Source organism: Miscanthus floridulus, chromosome 3 (assembly GCF_019320115.1).
Source record: "Miscanthus floridulus cultivar M001 chromosome 3, ASM1932011v1, whole genome shotgun sequence".
NCBI lineage: Eukaryota > Viridiplantae > Streptophyta > Magnoliopsida > Poales > Poaceae > Miscanthus > Miscanthus floridulus.
Genome location: NC_089582.1, coordinates 139,820,442 through 139,843,095, shown reverse-complemented (window position 1 = coordinate 139,843,095; position 22,654 = coordinate 139,820,442). Strand labels below are relative to the sequence as shown.

The following is a 22,654-nucleotide window of genomic DNA, read 5'->3' as shown; positions in this document are numbered from 1 at the left end:
TTCCTGGACGTGCTTCACTTCGGATGCATCGGTAGCAATATCAACGATCTCCAGTCGATGGACCAAGTCGTATGGATCCCCATACAATGGCTCAGACATGTAGATTTTGTTCTCCTTGTACTTGGATACACTTGTTCCACTGAAGCTTTCATTGAAATGTTTAGACATAAATAGTGTCTGATCACCAATGTCCCTCACCCTAGACCACTCCGGTGTACGGTCGTGGAGGTTGCACTTATAGATCATGCTGCTGTAGGTGAAGCTCTATGTCTCGTGGAACGTGCTCACCATGGCACCCACAATGTGCAGCTCACCGTTTGATTCTAGGTAGCTACGGTGGCAGAGCCCCGCAGGTGGCGACAGCGATGGCAGTAGCATCGCAGTTGGAGTAACGTCGGCGTCATTGCTGCTGTAGACAGAGATTTCTCCAGTGCAGTCGATCGTCAAGAACTTATCTTAGCAGTGGACGATGGACCCCACGAAGAACTCTAGTTTGGTGTCGAGCAGCGTCCATACGCTGTCGACTCTAACCTGGTAGAACGCGACCTCCGTGGAGCACCCAAGCATGGTCATGGCCACGCACTCGTGGTCGGTGGCGTCAGGCGGCGCCGAGAGCACGATCTCACAGAAGAACACATCCCTCATGTCTTCTAGCTTGATGGTTCTGCCTGTGGCATCCGCATCCCCGTAGTCGTTGGTGGGATGGAGGACCCACCGGCCGTGGACCCTAGACACGTGTTCCGATGAGGACGCCGCCATGACGTGTTCGCTTGCTGGCGAGAGCTCAACACAGGGGGGGCACGAGCACCGACGAATGGATTCAGCAGCATCATGGATGCTGCCTCATCCATGAGCACCAGCCACCCACATGAGGAGCCGCACGCCACCTTGTCGCGCACGTCGGGCAGCATCTTGGACAAGACCTTCTCTGGGACGTAGTAGAAGCCGACGCGGTCCGAGTCGGGGTCGAACGGGAGCAGCAGGAGCGGCTTGAAGGTCTCGAACGGGACGGCGACGTGCCATGGGGATCAAGCGGATCGGAAGGACGTCGCGTCATGGCCTGACGTGAGACACTGCCCAATGGACTCGAGGAGATCCTCTGGTAGGCTGGATCTCCAGTCAGGGAGAGGTAGGGACCTTCTCTTGGGATTAGGAGGCTGAGCCATGGAAGACAGATGACATCAACTATGATTCACGCAAGAAACAACAAGTGAGGGCGATGGAACACGTGAGCGTGAAACCAATGAAAGGAGGAAAAAGCTGTCCCTTTTACAAATGCAAAGAGGGGAAGTAATTAAATGTAGGTAGATTTGGCAAGGTTCTCAGAAATGCAAAGAGGTTTCTTTTGTCTTAATTCTCTTTTCTTCTGTGTTAATTCTCTTTCCTTTTGCTCGTTGCCATGTATGCTGGTGCATGCAAACATGTAATGTGTATATGAATAGCACAATAATTTTCTACTTTCTATTTTACCGTGATTCCTCTATCACATGACAGGCAATATTCAATCAAGGAGAATGGCACGATCAATCAGTAATTAAGATGCCGCGGGATCGCAGGCGTGGGCAGACGGATGAACCAAAACAAATGTCACACCAAAAAATATCCACACTTTGTTCTTTTTAGTTGCAGGAGATACACAATTACAATTATGCCATTTCATTTGACGAAAAGAGAAATGCCTAAGGCTCTGTTTGATGCAGATATTGAGGCTGAGGAGCCCAGAATACCAAAGCTAAGGAGAATTGGAAATGACCTCAAATACCAATGCCATTGTTTGGATGTGCAAGTAGTTTACTGCTGGAATAAACCAATTCCAATTTCTGTTTAGATGTACAAACGTTGAATTATAGTTTGGGTTGTCTACAATGATGTAAATGCATTGTAATATATATTTCACAACTTGCACATTTATTGGATGATTATGTTATCACTTTACACACAAAAAAAACATGAAAATATTCAGAAAAATAGTAGAAACTGAAATAATATCATTAAAAACGTCGAAAATAATCGATGACAGCAGCACATAAATGTTGATCACAAGCATCTATTATAGAGTCAATACTTGATGATCAATATTCCAACTCTCTTACAAGTACCACGATATTTCACAACACCTAATTTAAAAGGGGCCATAACAGCAAGCGTACATAAGCAGTTCCATATTACATAATAGCAAGCGTACATTACATCCCTTAATCAGCCACCATTGCTCTAATTCAACATAAGGAGCCATTCTTTCCTGAAGTCCATAGGCAGTTCCATAAGCGCTTGGAATAAACGTTCATTAAGGATCAACTTCCCATAAGCCCGCAAAAGGTCACATCTAGCTAAATCTGATATTTGTTCAAGTGCAGCAAGTATTTCAGCAGGAGGAGTGACCTGAGGCAATGGTAATGGCTCGGTGGATTTTAGAGCATCTCGAAACAAAGTCTTCATATCTCCAAGCATGCAAAGAATTGCTTCACCAGTTCGCTGCTTTTTGTGGTAAATCTGGGGATGCTTGATTACATTCTTCAGGTGAATCTTGTGCACTCTCAGCAGCTGTCTTGGCACCATCACCATTGGCATGATCTGTAGAATAAATAGTGATGATTGCATCCCAATTCTTCACCACCTTGTTCTTATAACAAGTTGTAGCCTTATTATTCTGCACAAAACATAGACACATTACAAGTGACTTGTCTTATTATAAAATTAAAACAGTGAGAAACTAAATATCCATGTACTTACCGCCACATATCTAGACCAGACATCCTCACTATCAATTGATAGCTTATTATTTTCCCAATCCCAACCAAAACCACTCTGTGACAGTATCTTACTAATGACCTCATAGTGCTTGTCAAAAGTTTTGCACCTGGATGATATGTTTTATTTTGTGGTGTCCACATTGCATTGCTCGCGTACATTCTTGATAGCAGCATTGTAGACATGTGGCTTCCATCCATTTTGGGAGCGATCACCATTGTTGTAATCCTCAACAAGTACAACCAACAATGCAATGTCCATCTCATCTGTCCATGTGAGATAAACTCTCTTTGCCTTTGCTGCAGCCATGTTCTATAAGTAAAGGATAACAAAATTCATGTGTTAGGATGATGCATTTACAAAATATCACAAAAGGCACCATCAACTAGCTATCACAAGAGGTACGATCAGCTAGCTATCATAAAAGGCCCTGCTATATGCTAACCCACACAACCTACTCCATCTCTAGTTCACCATGCCTAACAAGGTATTCAACAAACATGTCATTAGCTAGCTGCTTCCTAAAGCTGTTCCATTCAGTAGTAACTTGAACACTTGTAATTAAGATAGCATCATCTATAGACTCATTGGCCATACCTGCTAGTTCATCATCCACTTCGGGTAGTAATAAATCATCCATTTGATGCTGTCTATCTCTTGTAAAGTTGTGTAACACACAACAAGCATTAGTAATTCGGATCTGCAACATTCATTTGATGGCAGTTAGCACTTGCAATTGAGATTTAATTTTTTCACCATATGTACACATTTGTTACCTGGTGCTTTATATCAAAGAAACTTTGAGAACACGGAATTGCCCATTGTTTCTTCCACAAACCAAAAGTTCTTTCCATAGCATTTCTAGCACGAGAATGACGCAAGTTATATAACTCTTTCGGAGTTTTAGGCTGTTGTTGACTTGAAACCCACTCTTTTAAGTGGTACCTAGTGGATATGAATGGACCTAGGAATCCAGGTCCATTGGTATAACCAGCATCAACTAAATAATATTTTCCTATTACGAAAAAACTAAATTAGATATCTACCAAAACAAAGAAATAAAATGCCAAGTGAAAAGGTCATACCCTGAGGTACAACAAATGCATCTTGGCGACTCATTACATCACGCAGAACTCTCGAATCAGAAGCTGAACCCTCCCAAGCAGGCAAAACATACAAAAAAAATCATGTTCCAGTCAACCACACCTATCGTGTTAGTGGTGATTTGTTGCTTTCTGTTTCTGTGCCTCCCTTGGTCAGCTACATCAACACACACATCAACATGACACTCATCTGATGCACCAAGAGCATTGCCAAACCACTTCCATTTGTAATCATCGGGAGGTTGATTTGAAGGATCAGGAAGCTTAATAAACTTTCCACTTAAAGATAGAATAGCTGATAACACATCAAAAAAGTGCCTACTGATAGTCTCTAAAGAGTGCTTATAAGTGCCACGCAACAACCTCATTTTTATACCATGCCCAACTACCAGAAAGAACATAGCAACATTTTCTTCCACAGCGACATAAACACTCTCACAAAGACCACACCTTTCACGCAACATGATGCACGAGTCATGAAAGTTTCTTTTAGTTAAACTTAGCTCATCGTAGCATATAACTTCAGAACCATCATACATTTCCTTCAACAAATACTTCCTAAGAGTATGTCTGCGATCATCATCATTAAAGCACCCTAAATCCCTTGGCCCCTGCTGCGAACTAAGATATGCAAGCCCAAGAACAACTGCCTCAAAGTATAGTTCTGTGAAAATAATAATCCTCCTCTTTCTCCTTTTATTTTCTTCATTAATGAAGGAAACCAACTCAAGATCTGACATAGTGCAGCTACAATGCACATAGGCACACATGATTTTTAAAGAGCAAGAGATGAAACAAAAAAATCATTCAGAAACACCAACAGCACATCAATCTAGGCGGCACATACCTTCAATAGAACTGAAGAACAACGAACACTTGACAGAAGTAACCTGTAAAATACAGAGAAAAGGGGTTAGGGTTTCGAAAGAGTGAATCGATGAAGGGAGAAGGAAAGAAGGCCTCGATCGATCTAGATGCCGAAAGGGAATTGGGAAAAGGAGCAAGGATGAATCGGCAAGGGTAGGCGCAGATCGAAGGAGGAGGATTTGAGCAGGAAGGGGGAATTAGATGAGACTAGGAAGAAGACGGACCTGCAGGGAGGGATAACAACGGAGGTTGGTCGGAGATGTACGAGAACGAGGGCGCGAGGGAGAGCTCGCCGACAGATAGCGCATCTGCGGTGGGATCAACCTCCCGTCACCTCCGCCGTCGCCGCCGCCTCTCTCTGGAGTCGCTCGCTCGCGCTTCTTTTTTTCTGAGTCGGGTCGCGAAGGGGTACGCACGGGGGTCGGGGAAGGGGAAGGGAAGTGATTTCGGGCGAATACAGAGCGGGGGACCTCGGAATCGTGGGCGGGCTCTTTCCTTCGTGCGGGAGAGGTGCGCGATATTGGGTGCCAATTCCTCCGACCAATTACAGAACCATCCAAACAATGGGATTACAGGGTAGCCAATGCCAAAGCCAAATCCAGGGTCCCAATATCTACATCCAAACACTACCTAATGCATATTGATGACATATGTTCAAAGTTGATCGATGTATCACAATACAGTTCACTTAACTCCAGTTCTGTATGAATAATTGACCTCCTAGGCTGCCTATGAGGTGTATGATCTAATAATACCAAGAAAAAATTGTTCAACCGGTTCCATCCCTGCTTCTAATAATATAGCCCATTGCTGTCATCCAATTAGAAGTCTGGACAGAGCCAATTAACTGCTTCATAGACGACTTAGTTTAGACCCCATTGCCCCAACTCCAATCCAGCTATCTTGAAGTCTACTAGTATATTATTCTAATTGAGCTCACCCATCTACATATACAAATCTCTCTAGCATCACAAATGTAAGGTAGACGATACATACCAGCTCACAAGCTTTCAAGGGCAGGGTCAGCTACTCAGACTTCAGCTGGAGATCATGAAGGTTAGCAGCTATCTTCTTTGGCCTTTTAACTTTTATTTTCTTTTGCAACAATTTGTGCGATTTGTACCTTCAAAAGAACATGATTTTTTACAAACTATGTTCATGTACAGTTACCTTTGGTAGAAGTGATTACTAATGTCCTTATATATATATCAACCTGCTGAAGTAAAGTTTATACATGATTGAAATTATTATTTGATTTTGTAAATATTGACAAACTCTGCATAATCACTGGTAGCCCACACTGCGAACAATTATGGGCAGTTTGAGATGAATCGAACACTTCACCTTCTTGTAGTAAGAATCATGGCTAAGCCTTCAAGTTTTGACTTTCTGCCTTCTCTTATGGTTTTACAATTTCAAGAAAAAAAATCTTATGATATACAAACTATATATATTCTTATTTTAAATCTCTAATTGTATATCTCGAGTCCATAACTCAGCCCACGGGGGAACAAAACTACAACTATCTGAGTAAGGATGCATAGTGATGCTATGTGATAAACTGATAATGTTCATGTTAACTAATATCACAGTTCACTTGGATACTGAAAATGGAATGAGAAATACAGGTCAGATCAAACGCTGACCGAGGTAATGTCAAAGTACGCTGTGTATTCTCCATGTAATTTACAAACAATTGGAACTGGAGGTCCTGACGCTGGACATATCAGCCCTTCAGAAGCTTTGCCACCAGGTGTCCCCAATATCAGCCCTAAGCCAGTGTTTTTTGTTACGACTGGGAAGACACAGTTATTGAATTACTCATTCCGAACTGGAGAAGAGTTTGCTCTTGAATTCATGCAAGACAGGGCAAACACAAGGAAGCCTTTGGTTTCAATCACCTCTGATGACATGAACATCAAAACCAGCTACACTCCTTGGGGGGAAGAAGCTAATATTTCTGGAGATAAACCATCAAAGAAGCTGCTGACATTTCCTTCAATCAGTGAAACTCATCAACAAACAAATAAGAGGTACCAACAAGAGATATATAACTCTGGATCAACTAGAATGAAGTTCCTTTGCAACTTTGGTGGCAGATTCCTACCAAGGCCAGTAGATGGAAAGCTCCGGTATGTTGGTGGTGAAAAGCATCTGATTCAGATAAGTCAAGGATTGTCATGGCAAGAACTGATCAGCAAGACAACCAAGCTCATCAGGCAAGCTCACATAGTCAAGTACCATTTGCCAGGAGAGCAAGTGAATGTGCTCATCTCTGTTGCCTCCGATGATGATGTTTACATATGATTGATGAGTGCATTGTCCTAGAAGAAAGCAAAGAACGGCCAACTATGTACCTATTTACTGATGAAGATGATGAGCACCATGTACATTTTGTGGTAGGAAGCTCATCAGATGAAGATACTGAAGCACAATACATTGCTCTGATAAATGGATACAGATACACTGGACCAGAAGAGAAATTAAGTGCACGAGGACCTGGGAGTGCATCAGCCAGTGATCTGGATCAGCTGATGTTTGATATTGATGACGCAGGATCACTGACAGGCACAGGCAGGACAGAAGAAGCTTCAGCATGCCTTAGAAGCAAGCATTCACAAAATATTGTTACAGAAACATCAAAAGAATCCAGGATTCCTCTACATAAGTTTCCTCCCATTATCATGGAACAAATGACCAATCAAGACTGTGCTATACAGAGTAATAAAGGCGAGGCGAGCTCCTATCCTACCAGAAAGCAGTCAAGAAATGTTAACCTTGCTTCATCCATGCCATTGGAATTCACATATCCGTCTAAGTGGGAGCAAAATGGTAGTAATAGCACCTCAAGGCAGATTCCTGAACTGCATAGGACAGCAACCGACATATCCAAGATAGGTCATAATGCAGAAAGAGATAAGGAAAGTGCATCATCAAGAACAGAATTGATGATACCATCAGACGAGAACAACTTGAGGATGCCATCACTGAGTACAAACTTCAGCAGCATGACACAACATACAAGTCCTGTCAACAAGTTGCTGAGAGAACAGACTGAGACAATCGTCCAATTTATCCAATCCAACAATTCAATCGACTTTCAAAAATTGGTGACAGAAGAGCCTGTTGGAAGATCTGTATATGAAATGCTTGCATCTCCTTCAGGAGATTATCAAAAACCAGTGCACAAATGGCCGAGTTCTGATGAAAGCATGATAAACACAAGATATAGCTCCCAAGAAGACATCATCCCTTATTCTGATACAGATCAGCTCAACAAAATTAGAAGCACTAAGTTACAAAACAGGACAGAGTGGCTTGCTCCTACCCAGATATCTGGGTCAAATGAAGCAGGAACTCACATTTTGTGGGATGACACACACATCAATGTGACGAATCCATACACCCATGAGCAGGTATTTTCAGTGAATACTACCGGTTGTATAGAGCATATTCTTCCTGATGTCATGCACACTGATGTGGCCAAGAAAGATAATCTTTCTATGCCAATGGTCTATGACAGTGAAATGGCATGTTCCCCACGTCCTTTTACATCTTCAGACAACAAGGCAGCTGAGCTGCAAAAAAATAGGCATGTGCATGCTTCTGGAGAAAAACAGCAAGCTTATCCCGATAGCAGACAGCAGGACATACAGATTGCTAGGTCTACTTCACTGGGAGGTGAAGGCAACCATATGCAGATTGGATCTTTATCAGAAGAAGTTACAGAAAATTTTCCATCATCAATCTCAGAGCTTGAGGTACACCTCATCACCTCCACATATGTACTCATGAGAGCTAACTTTGGAAGCAATTTCCAAGACATGATTGCATTTCCTCTTATGGCAGGTACACGAAACCAGGGAAAATAAACAAGCCCTTCCTGCAAATGCAACATTGGACAGAGACATTATAAGCAACGTACAGGTGTGTAGCTTGTTTGTAAATTAAGGTAGAATCTTCAGTCCCAAGACATAAGTTCAACTAGAAGCAAACCCCGCGCGTTGCTGCGGGAATTGCGGATTAGGGATTGCATGATATGATGATGTGTTCAACAAAATGCTTACGTGTCTTGCTGACATAGTGCATGTTGCATGTTGAGATAAATAGCTAGTGGGGTTTTGCTTTATAAGAGTATAAGATTACAACTACATATGTTTGTGAGAATCTGTATAATATTTTGTAGGGGATCCACAATATGCGAGTTTCACTAAGAAAAAAGGAATATGTATAATATTGCGCAAGGAACTAAAAGATATGGATGGAAGGAACTAAAAGAAATGAAGAACAAAGAAACTTTAGTACAAGAAATATTGCACAAGGAACCATCACTGCACACGATTTTCCAAAATGTACCATTGATTATTCGTTTTACTTACATCACAGGTAATAAGCAATGAGGACCTCGAAGATCTGCAGGAGATGGGCTCTGGTGCATTTGGAACTGTCTTCCATGGAAGATGGAGAGGAACAGATGTTGCCATCAAACGGATAAAGAACAGCTGCTTCATGTATTCATCACCTGAGACAGATAAACTGGTTAGTTCACATGATGAATTGAAGTTACAATCACGATCGTAGACTTAGTAGTTAGTAGAAGTCTCCCAGGACATAGTGACCTAGGTTTTGCTCATCAGAAAACAGTAACCAATTTTATCATGCAGATTGTGGAGTTTTGGAGAGAAGCAGCAATCCTCTCGAAACTTCACCACCCTAATGTGCTGGCATTCTACGGGATTGTGAATAATGGACCTGGGGGGACATTAGCAACTGTGACAGAATTCATGGCAAGTGGATCTCTCAAGAAAGTCCTTCTGCACAAACAAAAATTACTTGACCGGCGCAAACGGATTACTCTTGCTATGGATGTGGCTATTGGAATGGAGTACTTGCATTCTAAGGATATAATTCATTTCGATTTGAAATGTGATAACTTACTGGTGAATCTCAATGATCCATCTCGTCCGATATGCAAGGTGTGCCACCTTTTCATCATTTTATCATTTGTGTTGATCTAAAATGAATGATGAGATGTATATGTATATAAGATGGGGGGAATGTCAGCCCTGTTCCCCGTCAAGCAGCTGTCCACCAGCACATGCAGGGCACATGGGTGAAGAAGTAGAGTTAAGGGAGGAGACTAGCAGGCCCAAGAGAGACTGCTAGTCCAATATGCGAGTGAGCAGAGCCGTGGCTTAACATAGTAATGAGTATAAGTACAGTGGTGAGGGAAGAGAAGGGTAGCGGATATGTAAAAAGACACCTGAACTTTAGTCATACAGAGTTCCTCCACCCTATCCTCTGCTTCTGTCCTTCTCTTCTCCAAGGCATCTGTCTGCTAACAGTATAAATGGCCTCTTCTTTTCCAAAGAGCTGAAATGGAGAAACTGATAAATTTCTGCAGGTATCTGATTTTGGTTTGTCCAAGGTGAAACAAACTACAATGGTCTCAGGTGGGATGAGGGGCACTCTTCCATGGATGGCTCCTGAAATGCTTGAAATGAGCAGCAATATGGTATCAACCAAGGTAGGACTCACAAGCTCTCTTTATGATCTAGGAAAGCAGTGATATTGCAAGAAAAGGTGTTATGGTATTATGACCCCGTTTGGTGCGGCTTCTGGGTGCTCCGGCTCCGGCTCCGGCTCCAAAATCACTGTACATACTGTTTGGTGCTGTAGCTTACTGCACATGAAAAAACAGCTCCAGCTCCTTCAAAAATGAACCGAGAAACAGAGGAGCTGGAGTTTTGGGGCTCCAGCCGGACGCTATAATACTGCTACAATGATGTTACAGTGTAGGAACCGAAACCAGAGCTGGAGCCCTCCAAACGGGCCCTAGTGTGTTTCTCATATGGCAATCAATAATCTGAAAGCCAACCATTGAATCAAGTGATTTCTTATACTAAGATAACCGAGTTGCTTATTTCTGTTATTCGGGAGGGTCGTAGCTTGTATGGAAACTATATAATGTTCAAAAGCTATTTCTGAAGACTCAAGTTGCTGAAATGAAGAACAAATATATGCTTCTCACTTAGCTATTCAATTATTTGTACTGCCTACATTTATACCAATATATCTGATACTGCAACAGGTTGATGTGTATTCTTTTGGAATCATAATGTGGGAAATACTCACGGGCCAGGAACCATATGCTGGCATGCACCATGGAGGAGTTATAGGTGTGCTATGAAGTTAACATGAACTGTATCCTATGCTCTAACTTTACCTGGGGTCCCAAATACTGACTGAAAATTTGCAGGAGGAATTTTGAGCAACACATTGAGGCCACCGGTGCCAGCATCATGTGATCCACAATGGAGGGAACTGATGGAGCAGTGCTGGTCAAATGAGCCTGACAAAAGACCATCCTTCAAGGAAGTAGTGAGCCACCTCCGCTCAATGCTAGAAGCCAACCAGAGCAGGCCACTAATCTAACTTCCATGAGGACCGCTATCTATGTATCATTTTAAGTCCATGGTGCAGACATCACCTGTATGTATATTAATATTGTTCAGTACTTCAGCTTCAGCATACCTTTACATTCAATGTTCTTCAATATGTACTGTGTCTGTGTGTGTTGGTATCTGTACTAGGGCTTTTGCACAAGGAAAATGTATATTAGATTAGTTGGCTGGTGTGCTGTTATGAAACAAATAGTTGGAATGTAAATGTAGATTTCACTTCCTTGCTATCTATTTTACTATTTTAGTAATTGTAGGTGTACTTTGCCTATGGAATTATCCTACATTCAACCATGCCTTTGTAGCCGTCTACTTAACTGGGGCTCCTAATGAGAGCATAACATTGTTAACCAGCATTACTTCAGGTGCAGTTCAATATACAGAACTCGATCTGGTTCAAACTCTAGCACGTCAATGCTAAACATCGGGCATGCTGCGCACATGCTAAGATGCATATAAGGTTTACATACATCTGCAATAGCTTAAGCTCAAACAAAACCCCTCAATCATTGCCATTGCGTAACCAATTTGCAGTGAATCTAAGAAATTCGCACATGAAACAGAAGTGCGTGAAAAAAAGTACTATTGCGGTATTGACAGAGAAATCGCTGTGAACAATAAGCACAACAGGTACACCCTGGAAAAAAATCGCAGCATTCCCCTAATAGAACCTACTACAACAAAGCACCTCACCACATTTTGTGCCTGTCAATCCATGTCGGTCACTGAATGCGCGGCACGACCCAGCGAGGAAATACATCAAACAGCTCAGATGCAGCACAGGGACCAAGCGAAGATAACTTACAGAAACGCGTGATCATGAATGCGAGAATACGGGGTTAGAAACCACGGTACCTGGTTCATGTCAGCACGGACTGACAGGCTCTGAGCATGCACGAGCGGCGGGTGGAGGACGAGAACGGCATCTCGTCCGTCGAGCCACCCCGCACCGCCCGTTGGAGTTGGAGCGCTGAATGAGAATGACGACGACGCAACGGGCTCATCCTTCAACGTGAAAACTGAAAAAGGGCCCGCGTCCGGCAGCTGCTCGCCTGCTCTCGTCGCTGGAAGTCTAACCAGTTCCATACGCTCATCGACGGTGAGCGGCCGCGGCGCTGATCGCCTCCGTGCCGGAGTCCGGAGAAAGGCATAATGTACCCGAAGAAAATTCATAAAAGGCCCTTCAATGAACTTAACAACGTGGGATTTCTTGCAGAAACGGCCCTTGAACTACTGATTATGACGTACCCGTCCAACTCGTCTCCTAACAACCAGTGGCCGGCTCTCTTCCCACAGCCGGTGTTCCGCCACCGCTGACGCCGCCTCTACATGGGCGGTCGGCCTGACGCCTATTCGACCACTTCCACATGGGCCGCCTCCAGACACCTTCCTTGCTAGGACTCGCGAAGTGGCGAAGTTGTTGTTGCCTCCTTGCCCCCACCTGGCCTGGCCACCTGCCAGGGTTTAGTCACGGAGGAAGAGAGGCGCGGAGCTTGGCCGGAAGCCAGGAAGGTGGCAGGCCGAGCCCAGCAGGATGGTGGCTTTCCGGTGGGCTGCGGACTCCTCTGCTCGATTGGTACCTCCTTATATTTAGTTTTGCCACCTGTTTTCAGTACAACGAGCTATGTCTGAAATTGCTCACGGTGCCCTGTTGTTGCGTCAAAAGAGGGCCCGTGATTTTACTTTGTATATGGCGATTACTTCTTCGCATATGTTTTCCCTCTCATTCGTGCGTTCTACAAATTTGTGTGGTGGATTATTGTTTGACAGCTTCTGAGAAGGATAGTCGACGATGACCGGAGTCCGGAGACCACTGCTGTTATGGTTTGGTTTACAGAGCTCGTGGAATCGGACTCTGACCAGACCAGGTGTAATTCTGGATATTGCTGATGGAAATAAAAAGGTACTCTCTCGTATCTGCTTGGTCAAGGAGACTTGTGTTTTATGCCCAATTGATTGAATATCTTGTTGCATGTTGGTCTGCTTAGCCTGTACATTTCTGGTGTATGTTTGGTTATAGTTTTGTAAGGCCAATCCTATTCGTTATGTTACATTGACTGTATCCTCTCTGCCAAGTGTGACATCTTGGACATAGATGTAGAAGCAATCAGATCTAGTTGAGCAGTGGTCTTGAGGTATTAAATCACGTGTTGACATAATCTATACTTTTTGTGTTTGGATGGTCCATTTTTTCTGTTTGAGTCTCTAGAACTTCACAACGTGAGGTTCATGAACAACAATTCAAGGACATAATCTTTCAATCTGCATGGAAGGGTCATGTACATGTAGCATTCAAGGACAATTCGGTAGTGCATTCTTGTACTTAATAAAAGGTACTACAGCGAAGAATAAAAGATAGGCCTGCAAAGAACTATAAGACATTTGTGATGAACTGATGACCAAAGGAAGAAAAATAAGAAAAAAGAGTAAAATGCACGAGTGGCCCTTCAACTTATCATGGTGTATCATTGTGGCCCATAAACTTTGAAACTTCAGGATTGACTTGTTAAATGTTTGATCCATGTCCAAACTTTCCAAAATACCCCTACTGTTATTGATGCGGTATGCAAGTGTGGACATTTTTTTTTGACAAATCAAAGTGAAAGAAGAAAATAAAAGGAAAAGTATCCCCCAAACACTCATGAAGCAGACTAAAGAAGAATAAAGTGTCTTATTTGCCACTGCAAACTTTTACCATTTGTTATTTTCCATCAATGTCTCACACCTCTGTCACTAGCAGTGGGAAAAAAATGCAAAATCATAATGGTAGGAAAAGAATTTATCCAAGAAAAAACTCAAAAGACAAATCCGAAAAGCTTCTATTTATAAGAAATTTTAACTGAACACATCTCCATCTTGTCAATGCCACATTAGAAATCCTAGAGGCATTTTGGGTACTTTGGACCAAATCCATGTTTTAAAATTTTTAAGACCCCCAAGTGCAGTTTCAAAGTTTATAGACCTGGATTACAGTCCATAACAAATTTAATAACCTCATTTGACTCAAATAAAAACTGTTCATATTATTTTACCTATTAGTTGCCTTCTAGCAGCACACTCTATATGTTTAATACTTAAAAAGTAAATAATTCTACCTATTATGTGATACAATAGCTCACAGTACAAAGTAACCCATCACGATTATGCAAATTGCTGAAAAGCAAAAACTCGACCTTTTCTTTGTGTGTAATTGCCAAAGTAATGCCAAATGAAAACATATTTTATACCTTGTGGATTTCACATTGCACTCATCACAAGTTGCCAACTCGTGCACAGAATATTATTATGTCTTGTTGTGTTGTCCAGGTACTCCATTTGGTTCGTGCACCCACATATATTCCAATGCAGAACATCATTTGCATCCAACTTGTCCACTCACCAACTCCACTTGCACTATAGTAATTTGTCATTGTAATAAATTAGCTCACCTAGAACAACCCAAGTGTAGTACAAATATGCAAGCACAAACTTAACTGCATTAAGTCATTAGCCCACCCCTGTATCCCCCATCTCCATTGTTAGGTTCTTGGCTAGAATTCTTGCCATGTGCGGCGGGGCCATTCTCAGTGATCTCTACTCGCCAGTTAGGCGGAAGGTTACTGCCGATGACCTATGGACAGAGAGTGGCAGCAGTAAGAGTGGGAAGAACTGGAAAAGGAAGAGTTCTTGGGAGTTTGGTGAAGACGACAACGATGACTTTGAGGCTGATTTCGAGGGGTTTGAGGATGGTGATAGCGAGGAAGATGGTGAAAACTGCATGGCTTTGTTTTCTGATCCTTTAGTTTTTGCTGCTTCTTTATTCTGCTCTTAAGTTGTTGATTATGTTGCTCTTGTATTGTTATGTTATTATATCCTTTTGTTTTCATTTTTATAGTGCGCTTCAAAGAGGTTCTGTTGTATCATGGTTACCATCATTTCTTATCCTTACATATGGTTGTCAACGCAACAGTAGATCCAGCATATATATATTTGGATCCTTTTGATTCTACGATACAGAAGGGATAGAATTGGGATTTCTGTTTCGTTAACCTGTTTTATTTTCTCATGCAGAGTTTCAAATGAACAGTTCGAATCTCGTGGTGGGGTTCAATGTTCATACTGCCAAAGTGGCCAGCAGGAAGAGAAGGACACAGTATCGTGGGATCCGGCGGCGCCCTTGGGGCAAATGGGCAGCTGAGATCAGAGACCCATGCAAGGGCGTCCGAGTCTGGCTTGGCACCTACAGCACTGCTGAAGAGGCTGCAAGAGCCTATGACATGGCAGCCCTGGCGCATACGTGGCAAGAAAGCCAAGGTGAACTTCCCCGACGCCATCACACATCCCGAGAAACGCCACCGGGGGCGTGTGACTCAACCAGGAAAGAAGATTACATCACAGGAGGTGCTGAAACTTGACGGCACCTCTGTCGATCATGTCATCTCAGCTGGCAGCAGCACTGATGATGCCACCGTCATCAAGCTTGAGTTGCCAGACTCAGCTTCTCTGCCACCCATGTCCAGCGCATGGCTTGATGCATTTGAGCTGAATCAGGTCAACGAGTTGAGCTACCTTGAAGCTGAAGGGAAACGCGTAGCTGAAGAAATTGTTGGGGTGACAGATATGGTTTTTGGCAATGGTGAAGCGAGGACTGCCGATGATTTTGGGTATTATGAGCCTTTCCCGAACTTCATGCAGTTACCTTACATCGAAGGTAACTCATATGAAAACATCGACGCCCTTTTCAACGGTGACGCCGTTCAGGAGGGCGTCAACATTGGTTGTCTCTGGAGTTTCGATGACGTGCCAATGGACCACGGTGCTTACTGAGACGCAACAGCTCAAGGATCATAGTTTCAGGTTGTAAGTGCCCTTATTAAGCAATTGAGTTATTCCTTTTTGTTTTTGCGAAGAGGAGCTCTTTTTCTAAGAGTTATTGTTCTCTTGCATTGCATTGATACAGGGGGCGAGGGAAGGCCCGGGCTTATATTTTCAGACGATGATTACAGTGACATTCCTGTGGAAGTGTGGTGCTATTCCAAGATTACTTCGTAATTCTTGTTGGGGTTCCCGAGCGTGATGGATGCTGAAGATAGATTTGCGAGAATAGAAACATGTTTAACTGCTGTGTAATGTAATTATGGATTTTCCCTGTTATCATGCTCTTTTCGCCGAATTAATTGTTGTTCTATGATCACCGCTCAGGTGATGTTGTATCTTGCTACTGTTGGCCTGATGGAAGCACCAGTATTGGTGGTTAAATTCAATCCAACTGAACCTATTCAACTTGTACATGAATGTCTCAATGTTCAACCTCTCAAAAGGAGTTCTTGGGGCTCAAAAGGAGTTCCTGGAGAAACCCTGGCGTGAAATTTGAGTGTTCGCATGCTGACGGCACCGTACTAACTTTGTGGATGAAGAAGACGTGATGTCACGTCATCTTTTGTGTCGAGGAAGCGCTGCAGAAGCAAAGGCGAAGCTGTTAACCTAATTGACGACAGGACCAATAATCTTATTTGTTTATCTGCCAAATTGCGCCTTGGAAAGTGAGACCGAGGAATCGTTTACTCCGGTTAACCACACGAAAAGCAAAGGAATCTTTGCTAGATTGAACGTGACAGTATTTCGGTTGCTGTGATGCTTCTGCCGGCTGCCGCTGCCCACGAGGCCACGAGGCAATGAGACGGACGGGTGCGCTCGTGGGCGGCAGGGCCGCTGCAAACCTGGCCGTGGTCGTGTTTAGAGGCCGCAGTCCCGCAGACAGGGAAGCTGGGGTGGAACGTGGAAGACGGTGGGCGACGCCGCTTTGAGCTCATCCCTCCTGTAGTTGTAGCTCGGCGGCATCGGCCCGGGTTGCTAAGGTGTACAGTACAGTCAGAAACCATTTCCTTTCCCTAAGCCTGAAAGGATAATACAGCTGGAAACTCATTTCCCGAACGAAAATGCTATACAACACATATGTGTTTTAGCACTAAAAAGCACATGGATTTTTTTTATCTATAACGTCTGGGGTCCACATATCATAACGAACACATAAACACCCTCTCCCTCACCGGTTTCTCTCTCACCCGACTCTTTCCCTCACCTGACTCCTTCTCTCCCTCTCTCTTTCTCGCCGGCGTGCCTCCCCACGCCCACGCCGGCCATGGCAGTGGCGCGGCGGCGGATCCGGCTTCAGGTAGGTCTCTCCTCCTCCTCCTCTGCAATCTGTGATTTGTTCTTTCATAGAAAAAAAAATTATTTTTTATGATCTGTGGTCTTATAATTTATGATTATCTGGAGGTAAAAAAAAACTGAAGATAGAAGGGTGGAGGCTGTTGGATTTTAATCATGTGGTGCAAAAAAAATCCGTGATGTATAAAACACATGGTTGTGTAATAGATAGACTGCCAAGGACAGTACGGCTAGAAACAAAATTTATCAGTCTTCCACTCACTAGTATAAGCAGCGGCCGGCTAGAAACAAAATTTATCAGTCTTCCACTCACTAGTAAATAAGCAGCGGCCGGCACGCGATTGCAGCGAAATACCACGTGATTGCAGCCCAATGGCCCCATCAAATCAAATAATCTAGCCACAAACAAACCAACAAATGTATCGAATCTTCCATTGCATGAACGAGTCCACAGAGGCACACTGCAGCGTACTAAATATTCTGCCAATATTTACATGTGTGGACTGATATCAGTAGTGAAACCATCCAACAAAAGCTGTACATTTTTTCCCTGCCATATTTTTTTTTAGAATTTTTGCTGCTACTTTATGTTTATATACATGACTGCATACCACCAATGCAGCATAGTATCACACCACTCTAAATGGGCTAGCAAACCATTTTGGAGAACAGATCATCTAGAGCTGAAGTACAAGGGCTGGGCAGCTCGAGGCCGCTCCACCCTCCCAAACAGGATATCGGTTGCCGTCAGGTATGCATCGCCATAGAAGCGTAGATTGGTCTCCATTCTGGTTGTCACCACATTCCCTTCCAGTGAAATCCCAACGAAGGCACCTGTTTACAAGTTTCCATGACATTCATTAAGTGAGGATATCTAGAACCAAGCGCAAGTTAAAAAGATCTTGTAATATCTCAACGTGAGTAGTATATGAACTGGTAATTCAGTCTGTTTGGGTCTCTTTTTCATGGGTAAATGCACGAACATATTACTTTTTTTATTATTACCAGAAGATAAATAGAAACCTAAGTCACACTCTTAAAAGAACCCACCTGTTATACTCCCTCTGTTCCAAATTATAAGCCACTTTGATTTTTTTTGTACATAAAATTTGCTATGTATCTAGACATATATTATATCTAGATGCATGGCAAAATGGATGTATCAAAAAAAGTCAAAGCAACTTATAATTTGGAACGGAGGGAGTACCTTTTATGATCAAACTATCACTTATAATTTCTATCTTAAAAGAATCTAGAAGGGGAGTGCTGCTAAGAGCATGTTCAAATTTCTACCTTTGCTGCAGCTGTAAGTGTAGCATATCCCAGAACCTTTTTCACTGGCCCGAACGTCTGCCTCAAATGCTCTGCCAATGGGTCCTGCTGCAGCACTCAATCCTGCCCCAAGTGAAAGATGAATGCGACTGCTGAAAGCCTTGACAGCTTTACGGTCATGAAGCACAATGATAAAGTCTGTCAGTTCTCCTCCAATCTGGAATATACAAAGAAAGGCCACCATCAAATGGAAGGACCCTACTGACTTGTACTTAAGCATCTACATGTTTACATTGCTCCAATATCTACTATCATCTACAACTTGCAACAACCAAGTAACAAGCCATAATGCTCAAATGTATTTTTTTTTCACACAAGGTGTTCAGGATGGGTATGCTAGTTTTCTTTATAGAAAAATACGTAAATAGTTAGATCCCATAGAAATTATATAGATGTTTTTGCATAACTACAGAAAAGGCAAAGGAGAGGTAGGTCTTTCTCATTACCCAGTCACCTGGTGCGTCTATCAACTAGATTATGTTTTCTGTACTACCAACCTAATGTTATCAGCGTATCTTTTATTGAGTAGCGCAAAAGTTCTTGTATATTCTCATGAAGAACAAATCATGTGTCTGTTGAGTATATATTAAGATAACGAGATTAGTGGATAAATACCTGCACTCCCCATCCCAGGCCAACAGATAAAATTGCAGAGGGAGCAGACCATGATCCATCTGATCTGCGAGCAACCACAAGACCAGTGCCAACTTTGTATGTAAGAACTGCACCTGCCTTAGCAACTGTTAGAACTGCAAGTCCCTTCACTCCCTTGAGAATAGATGATGGGATGGACTTCTCAGGGTTTAATCTAGCAACCTACACATTCCAAAAGAGAACAATTCTTAGCTCTGGACGATAATGTTACATATCTTTGATGGGTAAAACGTCATACACACCTGACAATATTTCTTCATTGTGTTTGTAGCCTTATATATCTCGTACTCCATTGAGACACCTACAGGCATGTTCAACCAGCTTCTAGTGCTTGTCCAATCCATGACATCGTGTTTTGCTTGCTGCATGCAGTTACTATTGTAGTTGATCAATAAGCCCTGAAGTGGATCGAGCCTCTCATAGCAAGCATCACAAACTCTCTGGGGATCACGAATCCTGAATTTCATGGGCATCAAACATCTTCCCTTGGAACAGTTTTTGCAGAATATACCTCCACAGAACCGACAATGGTGCCTTCCACGAGTCAGAGCCGTGAAAGGCAAGTTGCACTGCAGGCACACATTAGCAGAGCTATCTGGCAACCACTCTGGCGGATCTGCTAGCAACACCTCCCTGTATGCACTATATTGTAAAGCATTCGCTTCAAGTAGTGGTGGGGCACTTGGAACACAGACAGAAGGGTGCACATTAACATCACCATTCTTGTCAGATCCCAGGAATGATATGTCTGTGCTGAAACTTTCCTGCTGTGTTGCATCATCCTCGCTCTTGTTTACACCCGTAACAATCGAAACCAGCCCACCTAGAACAGTCTTCAGATTGACTTTTGGACTAGCTCGTGTTGGAGCGAACGGGTCATCCCTTGAATCATACTCTGGGAAGTCTGGTTCAAATGCTGGCTCATAAAGATAATCCTGAACCGGATAGTTGCTTCCAGCAACTACATTGGACAGAGCAGCTCCCTTCTGGACCGGTGTCCATTTTGGACAGGGAAGAGTACGCCGTCATTTCATTTGGAATTCCCATGGAATCATCTAGAGGTTATAGTAGGAACAAGGGACTACCTGCAAGTAATTGCAGGTAAGTTGTTAGAACGAGATGCAAAGTGGGGAGAGAAAAAAAGATTTGCAGCAGCGCAACCCTATGAACTATCCAAAAACGATTATTATTGAATTATGCACAATATAATGTGATGGGGAGAGAAAAGATTTGCAGAAGCGCAACTGTTAGTATATGCTTGCTGAAACCATGGACCCTACTTCTAGAATATTTTAATCAATTAGGTGTGGAGATGTCTCGGGGATATAGCTATAGTATGGCTAACCAAGATGTTCAAAAATATCTTTCGATCGAACAAGATACCTGAGGAGTGGAGAAGAAGCATATTGGTACCAATCTACAAGAACAAGGGAGATATTCAAAGTTGTACTAATTATCGGGGAATTAAGTTGATGAGCCATACTATGAAGTTATGGGAGAGAGTCATTGAGCAGCGCCTGCGAGGAACGAGGCAGATATCAACAAACCAATTTGGTTTCATGCCCGGAAGGTCAACTACAGAAGCAATCTTCTTAATACGACAAGTTATGGAGCGGTTTAGAGACAAGAAGAAGGACCTCCACATGGTTTTCATTGACTTAGAGAAGACTTATGACAAGATACCAAGAAATGTTATGCGGTGAGCTTTGGACAAACATAAAGTTCCATCAAAGTACGTGACCCTCATCCAGGACATGTACAACAATGTTGTGACTAGTGTTCGAACAAACTATGGTAACACAAGTTACTTCCCGATTAAAATTGGACTTCATCAAAGGTCAACCTTAAGCACGTATCTCTTTGCCTTGGCAATGGATGAGGTTACCAAGAACTTGGTGTATGTTGTTCGTTGATGATGTAGTGTTAGTGGACGAAAGCCAGGCGGGAGTACATAGGAAACTAGAGTTATGGCGGCAAACCCTTGAGTCTAAAGGTTCTAGATTGAGCAGAACTAAAACCGAACACATGAGATGCGACTTTAGGCGGAGCTGCACAGGAGGGAGATGTGAGTTTGGAAGGTCAAGTAGTGCCTAAGAAGGATACCTTTCAGTATCTGGGATCGATGCTACAGAGGGATGGAGATATTGATGCAGACGTTAGCCATAGAATCAAAGCAGGGGTGGATCAAGTGGCGACAAGCTTCTGGCATTCTCTGTGACAAGAGGGTACCACAAAAGCTAAAAGGTAAGTTTTATAAAACGGCGATTAGACCGGCTATGTTGTATAGAGCAGAATGTTGGCCTACAAAGATTCGACATGTTCAACAACTGAGTGTTGCAGAAATGCGTATGTTGCGATGGATTTGTGGTCACACAAGAATAGACCGAGTTCAGAACGATGATATACGTGATCGCCTAGGGGTAGCACCAATTGAAGAAAAGCTTGTCCAACATCGGTTGAGGTGGTTTGGCCATGTCCAAAGGAGACCTCCAGAGGCACTAGTGCATTGTGGAGTCCTAACCCAAGCTAATAATATGAGAGGTAGAGAAAGACCGAAATTGAGATGGGGGAGACAATAAAAAGAGATTTGAAAGATTAGGATATACCTAGAGATCTATGTTTGAATAGGAGTGCTTGAAAAGTAGCTATTGAAGTGTCTGCACCGTGACTTGGAGCTCTTGGTGGGTTTCAACTCTAGCCTACCCTAACTTGCTTGGGACTGAAAGGCTACGTTGTTGTTGTTGTTGTTGTTGAGTGCTTGATCGTTTGCTTCCAAGAATGCATGCGCCTATGAACTATTTTTTTTCAGCGAACATATACTAACAGTTGCAAATCTTTTTTTCTCCTACCCCGTCACATTGTATATTGTGCACAATTCAAGAATAATCGCTTTTGACAAGTGCAACAGTATTTCGAGTCCAAACTAAGCATCAGAACCAACCCATGAACTACCAACGCTACATGTATGTGCCATGGAAAACAAAAGCATCCACACCAGCTGATACTAATCCCAGATGCACGACACGACCGAGCAGCATCAACGATGACCCAGATAGCTACCCAAACAGATGAGTGCGGACGTGCTCCCCCAACGTGCGTCGACAGCGGACCCTAACCTCGAGACACAGGCACGCAATTGAGGCGACAGCAACTGCGGAACCCTAGATTGGCAAGCAAGCAGACCGGCCGATCACCCGGCTAGGCGAAACAACCGAGCCAACAGAACAGCGATCGATTCAAGCGCAGCGCGGCGCCGAGACGGCGAATCAGCGATCGGACGGAGCGGGGAGCTAGCTAGGGCCCCTTCACACAGGAGAAGCGCAAGAGACGAGCAGC

General features: G+C 43.2%; 5 pseudogenes; 2 read left to right on the top strand and 3 right to left on the bottom strand.

The window, feature by feature from the left end:
- Window positions 1–2,214: 2,214 nt before the first annotated feature.
- On the bottom strand, window positions 2,215–3,027 carry LOC136544556 (uncharacterized; annotated as a pseudogene).
- Window positions 3,028–3,205: 178 nt separating this feature from the next.
- LOC136544555 (uncharacterized) lies at window positions 3,206–5,029 on the bottom strand (annotated as a pseudogene).
- A 1,381-nt stretch (window positions 5,030–6,410) lies between these two features.
- On the top strand, window positions 6,411–11,184 carry LOC136542617 (uncharacterized; annotated as a pseudogene).
- A 3,363-nt stretch (window positions 11,185–14,547) lies between these two features.
- On the top strand, window positions 14,548–16,450 carry LOC136547222 (ethylene-responsive transcription factor 1-like; annotated as a pseudogene).
- A 1,290-nt stretch (window positions 16,451–17,740) lies between these two features.
- LOC136542616 (uncharacterized) lies at window positions 17,741–20,365 on the bottom strand (annotated as a pseudogene).
- Window positions 20,366–22,654: the final 2,289 nt, after the last annotated feature.